The 11,991-nt window shown below is 39.4% G+C and overlaps 1 protein-coding gene across 1 annotated transcript in view; it reads left to right on the top strand.

Annotated features, from left to right (window-relative positions):
* LOC127977534 (uncharacterized) overlaps positions 1-2,329 on the top strand; it is a 249,781-nt gene extending 247,452 nt beyond the window's left edge. The window contains exon 2 of the mRNA XM_052582455.1: positions 2,151-2,329. The gene's annotated coding sequence lies outside the window, so the exon portion shown is untranslated. The remainder of the gene's footprint in view (positions 1-2,150) is intronic.
* The last annotated feature ends 9,662 nt before the right edge of the window (positions 2,330-11,991 follow it).

Genomic DNA, 11,991 nt, shown 5'->3' on the forward strand with positions numbered 1-11,991 from the left:
TCAGCTGGGAAAAGAGCAAACTCTCACCATTGCAGAGGATCTCTTTTCTCGGTATGGAGTTGGATTCGGTCGAACAGACAGCACGCCTCACAGAGGAAGGTGCGCGGTCGGTGCTAGCCTGCTTGAATACGTTCAAAAGCAGGACAGCGGTCCCACTGAAACTCTTTCAGAGGCTCCTGGGGCATATGGTGGCCACAGCGGCACTTACACCGCTCGGCCTATTACATATGAGACGGCTCCAGCAATGGCTTTATGGCCGAGTCCCGAGGTGGGCGTGGAAGCGTTGCACTCACCGGGTCCAAGTTACACCGGCCTGTCGCCAAACCCTCACTCCGTGGTCAGATCTGGCATTCCTATGAGCAGGGGTGCCCCTAGAGCAGATCTCCAGGCATGCTGTGGTTTACACGCATGCCTCCACCACCGCTGGGGGGGCCAAGTACAACGGGCATGCAGTATCAGGGGTTTGGATGGGCCCGCAGCTCCAGTGGCACATCAATTGCCTAGAGTTGTTAGCAACGCACCTTGCCTTGAACCGTCTCAAAGGTCTCTTACGAGGCAAGCCTGTGCTGGTCCGATTGGACAACACTGCGACTGTTGCGTACATCAACCGCCAAGGTGGTCTGCGCTTTCTTCGCAACTCGCCCGCCACCTCCTCCTTTGGAGTCAGAAGGTTCTGAGGTCACTTCGTGCCGTTCACATTCCAGGCCTGCTCAGTCGTACAGCCGACGAGCTGTCTTGAGCAATGCTCCCGGGAGAATGGCGACTCCATCCCCTGACGGTCCAGCTGATTTGGAGGCGGTTCAGAGCCGCTCAGGTAGACCTGTTTGCTGCTCCAGAGACCTCTCACTGTCAGGTTTTCTACTCCCTGACCGAGGGAACTCTCGGCACGGACGCACTGGCACACAGCTGGCCGCGGGGCCTACGCAAGTATGCGTTTCCCCCAGTGAGCCTTCTCGCACAGACATTGTGCAAAGTCCGGGAGGACGAGGAGCAAGTCTTGCTGGTAGTGCCACATTGGCCTACTCGGACCTGGTTCCCCAAACTAGTGCTCCTCTCGACAGCCCCTCCTTGGCCAGTTCCTCTGAGGAGGGATTTACTGACTCAGAGATGGGGCACCATTTGGCACCTGCGTCCAGACCTTTGGAAACTCAATGTTTGGTCCCTGGATGGGACACAGAGGTTCTAGGTGACCTACCCCAAGAGGTAGTGAACACCATCACTTCGGCAAGAGCACCGTCTACGACACACGCCTATGCCTTGAAGTGGAACCTGTTCGTTGAGTGGTGTTCTTCTCGCCGAGAAGACCCCCGAAGATGCCCGATTGCGGTCGTGCTATCCTTTCTGCAGCAAGGGTTGGAGCGAAGGCTGTCTCCCTCCACACTCAAAGTCCAGGTTGCCGCTATTGCTGCGTACCATGACCCTGTGAATGGGAAGTCTTTGGGTAAGCATGACCTCATCATCAGGTTCCTTAGAGGGGCCAGGAGGTTAAATCCATCCCGGCCCCCCTGTATACCCTCTTGGGACCTGTCTCTAGTGCTTAAATCACTACAGCAGGGCCAATTCGAGCCTTTGCATTCAGTTGAGCTAAAGTTTCTTTCATTGAAAACTGTGCTCCTGCTTGCCCCGGCCTGGCTACGTGCCCAAGGTTCCCACTACACCCTTCAAAGACCAAGTGGTGAACCTGCAAGCGCTGCCCCTGGAGGAGGCTGACCCAGCCCTGGCTTTGCTTTGTCCTGTTCTAGCATTAAGGTGCTACGTGGACCGGACGCAAAGCTTCAGGACCTCAGACCAGCTCTTTGTCTGTTACGGAGGCCGGCAGAAGGGGAATGCCGTCTCTAAGCAGAGGATGGCCCACTGGATTGTGGATGCCATAACCCTGGCATTTCAGGCTCAGGATGTGCCCTGCCCGTTCAGGTTGCGAGCTCACTCAACTAGAAGTGTTGCATCCTCCTGGGCGCTGGCTCGTGGCGCCTCGCTGACAGATATTTGTAGAGCTGCGGGCTGGACGACCCCTAACACGTTCGCTAGGTTCTATAGCCTTCGTGTAGAGCCGGTATCCTCCTGTGTTCTCACCTCAAACGGGTAGTGGCACTGAGAGGCCCCGGTTAGTGTCGGCTTGCTAAAACTGCTCCAGAGTGTCCGTACTGTAGACCCTGTTGAGATCCTCCATCACCCTAGGCAGCTGGACGCGGCGGAACGTCCGGCGCCAGGCCTTCATGATGAATCCGTGAGAACCATGGAAGGCTGGGCTCCATATTGAGACCTAAGTGGTACTCGTATGTGTATAGTCCACGGTATAGCCTTAGAGCCCGTGTTTCCACGGCAGACTTCTGCCTTCCCAAGAGGGTTTTAATCACCTCAAATTTCTCTGTATACTCCTAAACGGATGCTATATGTGTATTTGCCTCCGAGACCTCCTTAGGGAAGGATGGGGCTTCCGCAGCGTCCCGGCTTCAAGCGGACCGGGTACGTTTTCCCAGTGTTATCCAATCTCACCCAGTGAGGTAGTGCTTTGACAAGGGTGAGTGGAGCTACTTGTTCTGAGCCCGGCCTACACCTAATAGGGGCTCAGGCGGCTCGCACAGGGCACTGGAAGGGGCAGCACCCATGGCGCTTTGATAGGGATCCCATATTCGTCGGTCATCCGACGTGGCGTCGAGAGTGACCGACTGAAAGGGAACGTCTCGGTTACGTATGGTAACCCTCGTTCCCTGAAGGAGGGAACGGAGACGCCACGTCCCGTCGCCATGGTTGCTGTACCGCTGCTGAGCTGCCGGGTTCCCGGCTCGGCTCCTCAGCGAAAAACTGGTATGCATTGCACCTGCTGCCCTCTTATACTCACGCAGTGATCAGCGGCAGCTGGATGCAATAATTGCATGCCAATGTGCATTGGCTCGTTTAGTTTACACTCGAAGTAGATTGGTCTATCGAAGCGATATCCCATATTCGTCGCTCATCCGACGAGGCGTCTCCGTTCCCTCCTTCAGGGAACGAGGGTTACCATACGTAACAGAGACGTTGAGTGTAGCTACTAAAAGTAAAATTGCAGTGTATTTTATACTAAGTACATATATAATGTATTTGTAGTAGGCAGCATGATATAAATGTATTTCAAATACATTTTAGTATATTTATTTTTCCCTGGGGTACTTCACAACATTTTGTATTTTAACTATGCATTAAGGCATTATTTCACTCAAAAATGAAAATTAGCTCATAAACTACTCACCCTCAAGTCATCCTAGGTGTATATGTTCTTCTTTTAGAAGAATCCAATCGGAGTCAATTTCAAAAGATAAATATGTTGATATTATAAATAAATCTCTCTCTCTCTCTCTCTCTCTCTCTCTCTCTCTCTCTCTCTCTCTCTCTATATATATATATATATATATATATATATATACATATATATATATATATATATATAAAACTCAGTGGGTGTTGCATGCATCAGTACAAAATAAGTTAAATAAAAAGTGCCCATTCATTAAAAAAAAAAGTGTCTCACATGGCTCCAGGGGGTGAAAAAAGGCCAAAAATATTTTTTTTTATAATAACTTTAATCTAGCTTGCTCTCACAGATGTAAACAAAGCAATAACGTATGAGGTTGGCTTTGAGCACGTGCCGCTCAGAAGTGATGAACATGGAAGCGCAGGGGAGAGATCAAAATAAAACAACAGTCACTAATTTGAAGTACAAAACAAGGATTTGTAAAGAAGAATGTTGGAGGATATCGATATAATCCAAGAGGAGTTTTATTTTATTTTTTTTATGTAAGAATACATTGCTTCCTTCGCTCCTGTTAACAAACATTGGTTTTAATGAGACTCACTGGTGCATGCTCAATGACAACCTCATATGTCATCAACTGTTGGTGCAAGCTACATTAAAGTGATTATTAAGTTTTGAATATGTATATTTTTCTTACAAAAAATTTACTGATTTGCCACAGGAGGCCTTTGTTCACCCCCCAGAACTGTGTGAGACACTTTTTTATGGATGGACAATTTTATTTAACTTCTTTTGGACTGATGCAACACCCACTGAGTGCCATGAAACAGTTTGAAAGATCAAAGACAGTTTTTAATATAACTCCGACTAGATTCGTCTGAAAGAAGAACGTCATATACACCTAGGATGACTTGATGGTGAGAAATTTATGGGCTAATTTAAAATTTTGGGTGAACTATCCCTTTAAGGTTAAATAAGTCAATGAAGATATTCTAATAAAGCACCAATAAAGAGTTTTTGTAATGTAATGAAACAAAAAGACCAAACTTGTATGAAACCTATTAAATAAACTATTATTCAGGATTTTCATGATGATTTGCCTGGCAATTCAAAATCAAGCAATATAATGCAGTCACAATGAGCTCTTATTGAGACCATTAAGATCATTAAGTTATAATTTTAATAGTGTTTCTGATTTAAACTTAATAAAAATGTTGTTGTGATGATTAGTTTGATTAATTTCTGTTATTCAGTTCAAACTGTCCATTTTCATGGAACGATTCATACTGTATGTCTAAATTAACATTATATTTGTGTCAACAATGTCAAAACAAATGTTCACCATCCCACCATGGCAGTTTCCTGTGTAGAAAAATAAATAAATAAAATAGCTCATAATATTGCTGTTTTTTTTTTTAAGTAGTGCTCTGTTGGTGCATATAAATATAAATTATTAAAAAGTTAATGTTTCTGTGGGTTCAACATGGTTTGATTATTTTTAACTAGATTTAGACTTTTATCAACACATTTTATTTCTCAAAAACAATGAGCTTTTTGCTTCACAATGTGTTGCTTCGTGGATTAGAGTCATGTGGATTACTTGTTGATTATTGTGATGTTTTTATCAGCTTTTTTGACATTCTGATGAAACCTATTCACTGCAGAAGATCCATTGGTGAGTATGTGATGTGATGCTAAATTTCTCTAAATCTGTTCCCTTAACGGTTCTTTAATACCACTTTGCTGTTCATCAGAAACAACCTGTTTAGAGTTACAGTCCTAAAATACATGGCACCAGAGTAAAGACCCAAAGTCCCTCACAACGAGCTAAAAACATCCCTCCATCCTGTAAAAATCAATTTTCAGGTGTTGCATCGTCATGGTAACTGCTCTTAGTGACATTTGCCTCTCACTTTCTCTATTTTCTAATCCCCAAACTCTGAAATAGTTATGTAGTGTTTCATTTTATTTATTTATTTTTTTTTTTTACACATATTGCATTACAAAGCAAATAATTCAATAAAAATTAAATAAAAACTGTCAAAGTTGAAAAAATAAAATAAAATAAAAGTGCATCCACTAAACCTCTGACCATCTTCACACAAAATACAAGCTCATTTTCTGTATTTTTGCATTTAAAAATCATACTTGCAAATCACAAAAACATGCAAAACAAAACATGTTCCTAACAGGGTGCTCATTTACATATTAGTCCACATCCATAGCTTGAGCGTGAAGGAGGGCGGTCAGGGACTTCAGCTCATTATCTAAACCACTTCATTACCCTTGAAAATCCAAATATTTAGATATGGGAACAGGTAAGTCACATCTGAACCACCTTAATTACTGTACTATAATACTACTATTGAGATGGTGACAGCAAAACAGACAATAGATGTTTACATTAATGCAAACCGTGGAAACACTGAGACAACGCTTATTTGCATTGAGCTTTGGATTACATTGTGTCTAGGCATGTGACTCTTTACAGCAAATTGACTGAATTTGCGATTCACTGGCATCTGATTAGATTCACTTTGTTCTGTTTTTAAAGGATGTCTGAAAGAATAAAGAACAATGTCACAAATATGTCCACATGCACCATAGTATTGATTATGTCTGCAGGTTTTAGTTTTGTTTAATGGTTTTTGTGTCAGCGATTCATAAGCCACAAGCTGCCGCAGAACACAATAAATTCATTTTTACAGAAGATTTCAGATTTACTGTATGAAAAACTGGGGCTCGCTATTGGTCACTGTGCTATTGTGAATGTCCCTGGGTTGTTTTTATTAAGAACAATGCAACGTTCCACTGGGCCTGCAACTTATTAATGCACCACATGCAATTTATATGTGATATTATGTATGGTGACAGATCTCTTTTATTTGTATTGTATTCATTCTCTATTTTTAGTGAACAGAGCCTATTTTCTGTGGCATATTGTATTATGTTAGATGTGCAACTGCAGGGTTTCGATGAAGGCAATAAGATGTTTTGTCTGGCCATTACAGTATATTTGCAACCTCATTTGTTTCTGAATATCATCATTGTAACAACACTGAACAGCAGCTGATGAGCTGGAAGGAATTGTAATAATTCAAGCAAAAAGCCTGCACACTAATAGGCCTTCACTAGATCTTAGGAAGGATTTTGTGTCACATTTTACAACAGATTTAATATTTGCTTTATGAATGGATGATCTTTTGGGTTTTGTCCTTGAAATTAGCGTGCACTCTTAAAAATAAAGGGTCCAAAAGGGAGTGATGCCGCAGAAGAATCATTCTGTGTTTCTTAAAAAATAAAATAAATATAAAAATCTTAGAAAACTTAGAAAACTTCTATCTATCTATCTATCTATCTATCTATCTATCTATCTATCTATCTATCTATCTATCTATCTATCTATATCTATATCTATATCTATATATATATATATATTAATAATATATTTAAATACATTTATTTAATACTAAGCATAGATCAAATGTATACACATTTACTTATCTCGCGGGACTTACTGATATAAAAATTACAATTGAACTTTTCTTAATGTTAAGATTAAAATGTTTTAATGTCACTATTGACAAGGATTGTATAATCTTTGAATAATATCAGTCATTAAATCAATCACAGCACTCACAGCAATTCGTACATTTTTCACGAGGTGGCTTATTCTTACGGATTCGTCCGGCCACACTCGTACAAATTCATACGATTTTTGCCAAATCGTACGTATTTTACGAGTTGCACAATTTGTATGAATTTCACCGAATGACCTACACCTAACCCCGCCCCTAAACCTAACCGTCACTGGGGTTTAGACAAATCAAATAAAATCGTACGAGTGAGGTCGTACAATTTTTTACGAATAAGCCACCTTGTAAAATACGTACAAATTGGTTGTGAGATGCCGTTGGTATATTTTAGTTGGATGTCAGTACTACTTCTGCAAAATTAGTTTAAAGAAGAGCAAAATTAATGAAAAATTAGTTGTTCCAGTTTAGCAGACTTTGAGTATATCAGGTTAGGACACTAAAAGCAATTGCAGTGCATTCTTATAAAGTACATAGATATAAGTAGCAAACAATTAACAACATCATATGCCTCAATAAACATCAAGTTTGCTGCTTGTTAATAGATAGTACGGTAGTTTTTAAGTTTAGGTTTAGGATTAGTGATGCAGAATATGGTGATTCAGAATATGTGCTTTATTGTTACTAATAAACAGCCAATACGTGAATAATAGTCATGAAACAAGCAACTAGTTAAAAGTGAGAATTGGTCCCTATACTAAAGTGTTACCAATCTTGATGTTGATGTTAGTATCACAATGCATTACACATACAGTGTGTAACTGTAATGAACAGTTGGCTATCTGTGTGTTTTTGTTCTGTTATCAGATTTCACACCTCTCTGTGGGATCGATTTGGAGCCATCTAAGTTAGGAGCACCGAGAATGGGACACCTAGAAGATGCTATCAGCTTAAAGTGGATCTCTGGCAGGGTCTTTAATCAAGACATGGGGTGGGGACAGTCAACCACGATTCCCTCATATATAGACCCCTGACCCTTGCATTACATTGCTGTCTTGCTGTACAAGCCAAGCGCAACTTCATCTATTTTATTGGCTAAATTGGATTTTCTGGAGGGTAATGAAGACAAAAGTGGTTGTCATCGCCTTGAACTGCTGACTAATTAATATGTTAGTACTTGGGGTGGTGGTAAATTAAATGTGTTTTTGTTTTTGTTGTTTTTAAACATTGAAGTAGTTGATTAATTTCATAAATCAGTAAGAATGTGGGTATGGACACTATTAAATAGGAGTTAATAGAAGAAAGCAATGTGTCTTGTTTGAGAGAAACAGCTCTAATATAAATAGAAGGGCTGGTGGAGTCATCCGTAGCATGAGGTTGTGCAGTGTCCTGTCTAATATGTCCATGCTGGCAGGGTCTGCGACCCATCTGTTTTAATGAAAAGCACACACGTATGGACACACACACACACTTCTGTAAACGCCAAAGGTCAGATGAGTTTCTAGTGTGAAATATTTGCTCTCCACTGTGAGAAAATAGGGCTAATATTTGTCTGTCAGTTTTCACCTGTCAACTCAGTTGAGTGTGAACACAGACAAAGCCCTGAATAAATATTTGCTGATGATTGAAAACATGACCATAGATGTAAAAACTGGATGATTTTCCCAGTTGATTAGTAGTTTTAAGTGTTTGCAAGAGTTTGTATCCGATCCAACTTCTAACTAAAGATGTCAATCAGTTGGAATTGATTGGTTCTAATTCTTTAACAATCCAATTTTTTACTCTTAATGGATAAATATTTGTGTTTGTTTATACATATATTTTTTTTTTTGGGGGGGGGGGGGGGGGGTCATCAAGAGTCATTCAGGAATCAGATAAAATACAGTCTTTAATGCTTTATGCATTCTATATCCTGTGGAGAATCAGTCAGTAGGATAGATCACAAAAGACAGATCAGGATAGCTCACCCTCATGGATGGACGGATTTGTCGTAGAAAAAAACAAACAAAAAAACAACAACACTGAAACAAATTAGAAACCACATACCCCTGAAGGAAAAAATTATGTCTTTGTTGATCATATTCTCAGTTGTTATATGAATATATGAAGGATTGATATAGCCTGCACAGAAGACTCATTCCGAAAATACTGTTAAATGGTGGTTTAGAGGCAGTACAGAGGTACTATTAAGAGTTCCACAGGTACAAATGGAAGCAAATGCTGAGTTGGAAAGGCCATTATCAGTGCATGAATTGAACTCGGCAGTACAAGGCATGGCTAATGGTCTTGCCCCAGGAATTGATGGGATCCCTATGGACTTTTATAAATCATTTTGAAGTGCAATAGGGGCAAACCTGCTGGCAGTACCCAATGAAAGCCTTGCTGAAGGGCAGCTACCACTGAACCGCAGGATGGCTGTTTTTACATTAATGCCAAAAAGGGAATCCAAGCAAAGCTGCAGACCTGTTGCTGTGCTCTGTGTTGATTCTAGGGCCCTTTCCAAAGCTAAAAAGAGCCACATCCCTGGTCATCTTGGGTCAAAGAATATGATGCTTGTGTTCCCCAGAAAAAGTCATACAGGTTACAATATGTAGGTCAGTGCAGAATTTCTATTCCTTTAGTGTGTCTTCAAATTAAAGAAGAACTTCATCCAGACCACATCAGCATGCAGATGAGTTAAAGTAAAAAAAAACAAGATGGCAGTAACAAAGTAATGGAATATTTTCATCAGTGAGAGTACATTGGGGTGAAGAAAAGCTTTCGCATACTGATAAATGCATGGGAAATTAAGGTTGTTTAAATTGGGAAAGCAGTGTGGGTACATTTAAGTAATGACTTTACCGTTACCCCCCCCCCCCCCCCCCCAAAAAAAAGACTATTAGAGATGGATGGCAGGGTTGTTATAGTGACTTGTTTGTCTTTCTGAGAAACACCATTATAAACAGCTTGGTTGGTTCAGCCCTGTGGTGCCTATTGGCAGTATTAGAACCTCCTGTGGATATTTCAAGGAAAGTGAAAACAGTGATTGTTGATTTTGGAGTTGATATTGGGTACCACTATACTGGGTTAGGTAGGGTAACATCTGAATTTAGGTTTTGCACTTTACAGGATAATATAGGGGTTCAAAAAGACATTGTACAATAAATTGTCACCATTTCAGATTAGGAAATAAAGAAAATAATGCACTTATAATGTATTACATACTGTATAGTTATGATGTGAGGTAGACCAGACCATTGTTTGTTTGTTAATTAATTAAATACATTATGCTCACTGAGATCTATCTATCTATCTATCTATCTATCTATCTATCTATCTATCTATCTATCTATCTATCTATCTATCTATCTATCTATCTATCTATCTATTGATAGACAGACAGACCTAAAATATATATCTGAGACATCTTTAAAAATACAAATATTTGAATGCTAAATGTTACATTGCATTACATCTAAAAAGGCTATCAATAATAATGTGTCAAAGTTCCATATCCTCACTAGTAAGTAGAACTCAAATGACTCCATGTCCTCATAAAATCCTGGCTATATTTTTCTCTTTTGGTTTTTAAGAATTTGGTTTGTAATACTTCTAACATATTATTACATAAATATGTTAAGTATTCTGTTGTGATATAAACAGAGTAAGCTGCAGTATTAGAAGTTCATTTAAGGTTGTGTAATAAGAAGCAGTCGCACACATCCAATCCTCTCAGTGTGTGAGCTTTAAAGCATAAGACTGATGACCTTACTGCTGGGTTACTGCATATCTGCAGATGTAAAACTGAATAGAAAAAGCCTTTAGAGCTGCCATAGTCGGCTTTATTTCATGTTTTATTTCTATTTCTCTAATTCTGGATACTAAAAGATTGTTGTGTATACAATTGTAATGCTTCACATTCATCGTTATTTTCTCTGTCTGTCTTTCCGTTGATCAGTCATGCACGCGGCTGCCGTGTGCTCCAGAGATGCTGTCACCATGACGACATAATCAAACAATCTTCTGATTGAATCAGTCTCTCTCCCCCGATGATTAAATCTGCTCTGAGGGATCCACGTGTCTGACTGCTGGCTTCAGAAAGACTGCCATCTCTGGGTCTGAGACAACACCACATCCTTTAGAATTTTTTTTTAATTTTATATATATATATATATATATATATATATATATATATATATATATATATATATATATATATATATATATATATATATATATAGTTACAATTTAAGCACATTACTTTTTATTAATAAATAAATAAATGAATAAATGTATTTATTCAAAATTTCCATCAGCTGTTACTAAAGCCATTGGTGTCACATGATCCTTCCGAAATCATTTCAATATGCTCTTTAGTGCTCAAGAAACATTTCTTAATTTTGTCAACGATTTTTTCAACATATTTTTTCAACATATTTTTTGTGGAAACTGTAATGCATGACCATTCAAAGGTTTGGGGTAAGCAAGATTAATAATAATACTATTATTATTATTATAATATAATTATTATTATATTTCATTCTTCAACAATGAATTATTATTATTATTATTATTATTATTATTATTATTATTATTATTTTATTTATTTATTTATTTATTTATTTATTTTTCTGAGGGAAAATATGAATATTAAGCAGCAAAATTGTTATTAATAATTTTTTGACCCGGAGTAATCGCTGAAGAAAACTGAGCTTTGCTATCACTGAAATAAATTATATTTTAAAATGTATTAAAATAGGAAACAGTCCTAATAATATTCACAATAATACTGTTTTTATATTATTGATCAATGAAATGCAGCCTTGGCAAGCATAATAGTCTTCTTTCAAAAATTTACAAAATCATACTTATTCGAAACTTTTGACTAGAAGTGTAAGTGTATGAGGGTGTATTTAAGTAAATGTGTGAGTGAATATAATAGTGAGAGTTGGCGCGGCAGATGGGGCAGCAGCAGGTGGTGTGGTGTGCTGGGACCTCTGCAGCCTTCATGAGCGCTCTGCTGTGATGCTGCCTGACAGCGCCGGGAATTCATGTGCCTGACAAAGACTTTCAATCCATTAGCAAACTCCCCCACAAAACACATACACACAATCACCCTTCATTAAAAACTGAGGCTCTAGACCTCCACAACCTCCGCAAGACAAACACTCCCTCACATTGACCGCTCTTCCAGATTAGCTTTCCGCTTGTAAGCACATTATCCAGGGGGTATTAGATTGATGAATA

The sequence above is a fragment of the Carassius gibelio genome, chromosome B18, assembly GCF_023724105.1.
Source record: "Carassius gibelio isolate Cgi1373 ecotype wild population from Czech Republic chromosome B18, carGib1.2-hapl.c, whole genome shotgun sequence".
In the NCBI taxonomy this organism is placed as follows: Eukaryota; Metazoa; Chordata; class Actinopteri; order Cypriniformes; family Cyprinidae; genus Carassius; species Carassius gibelio.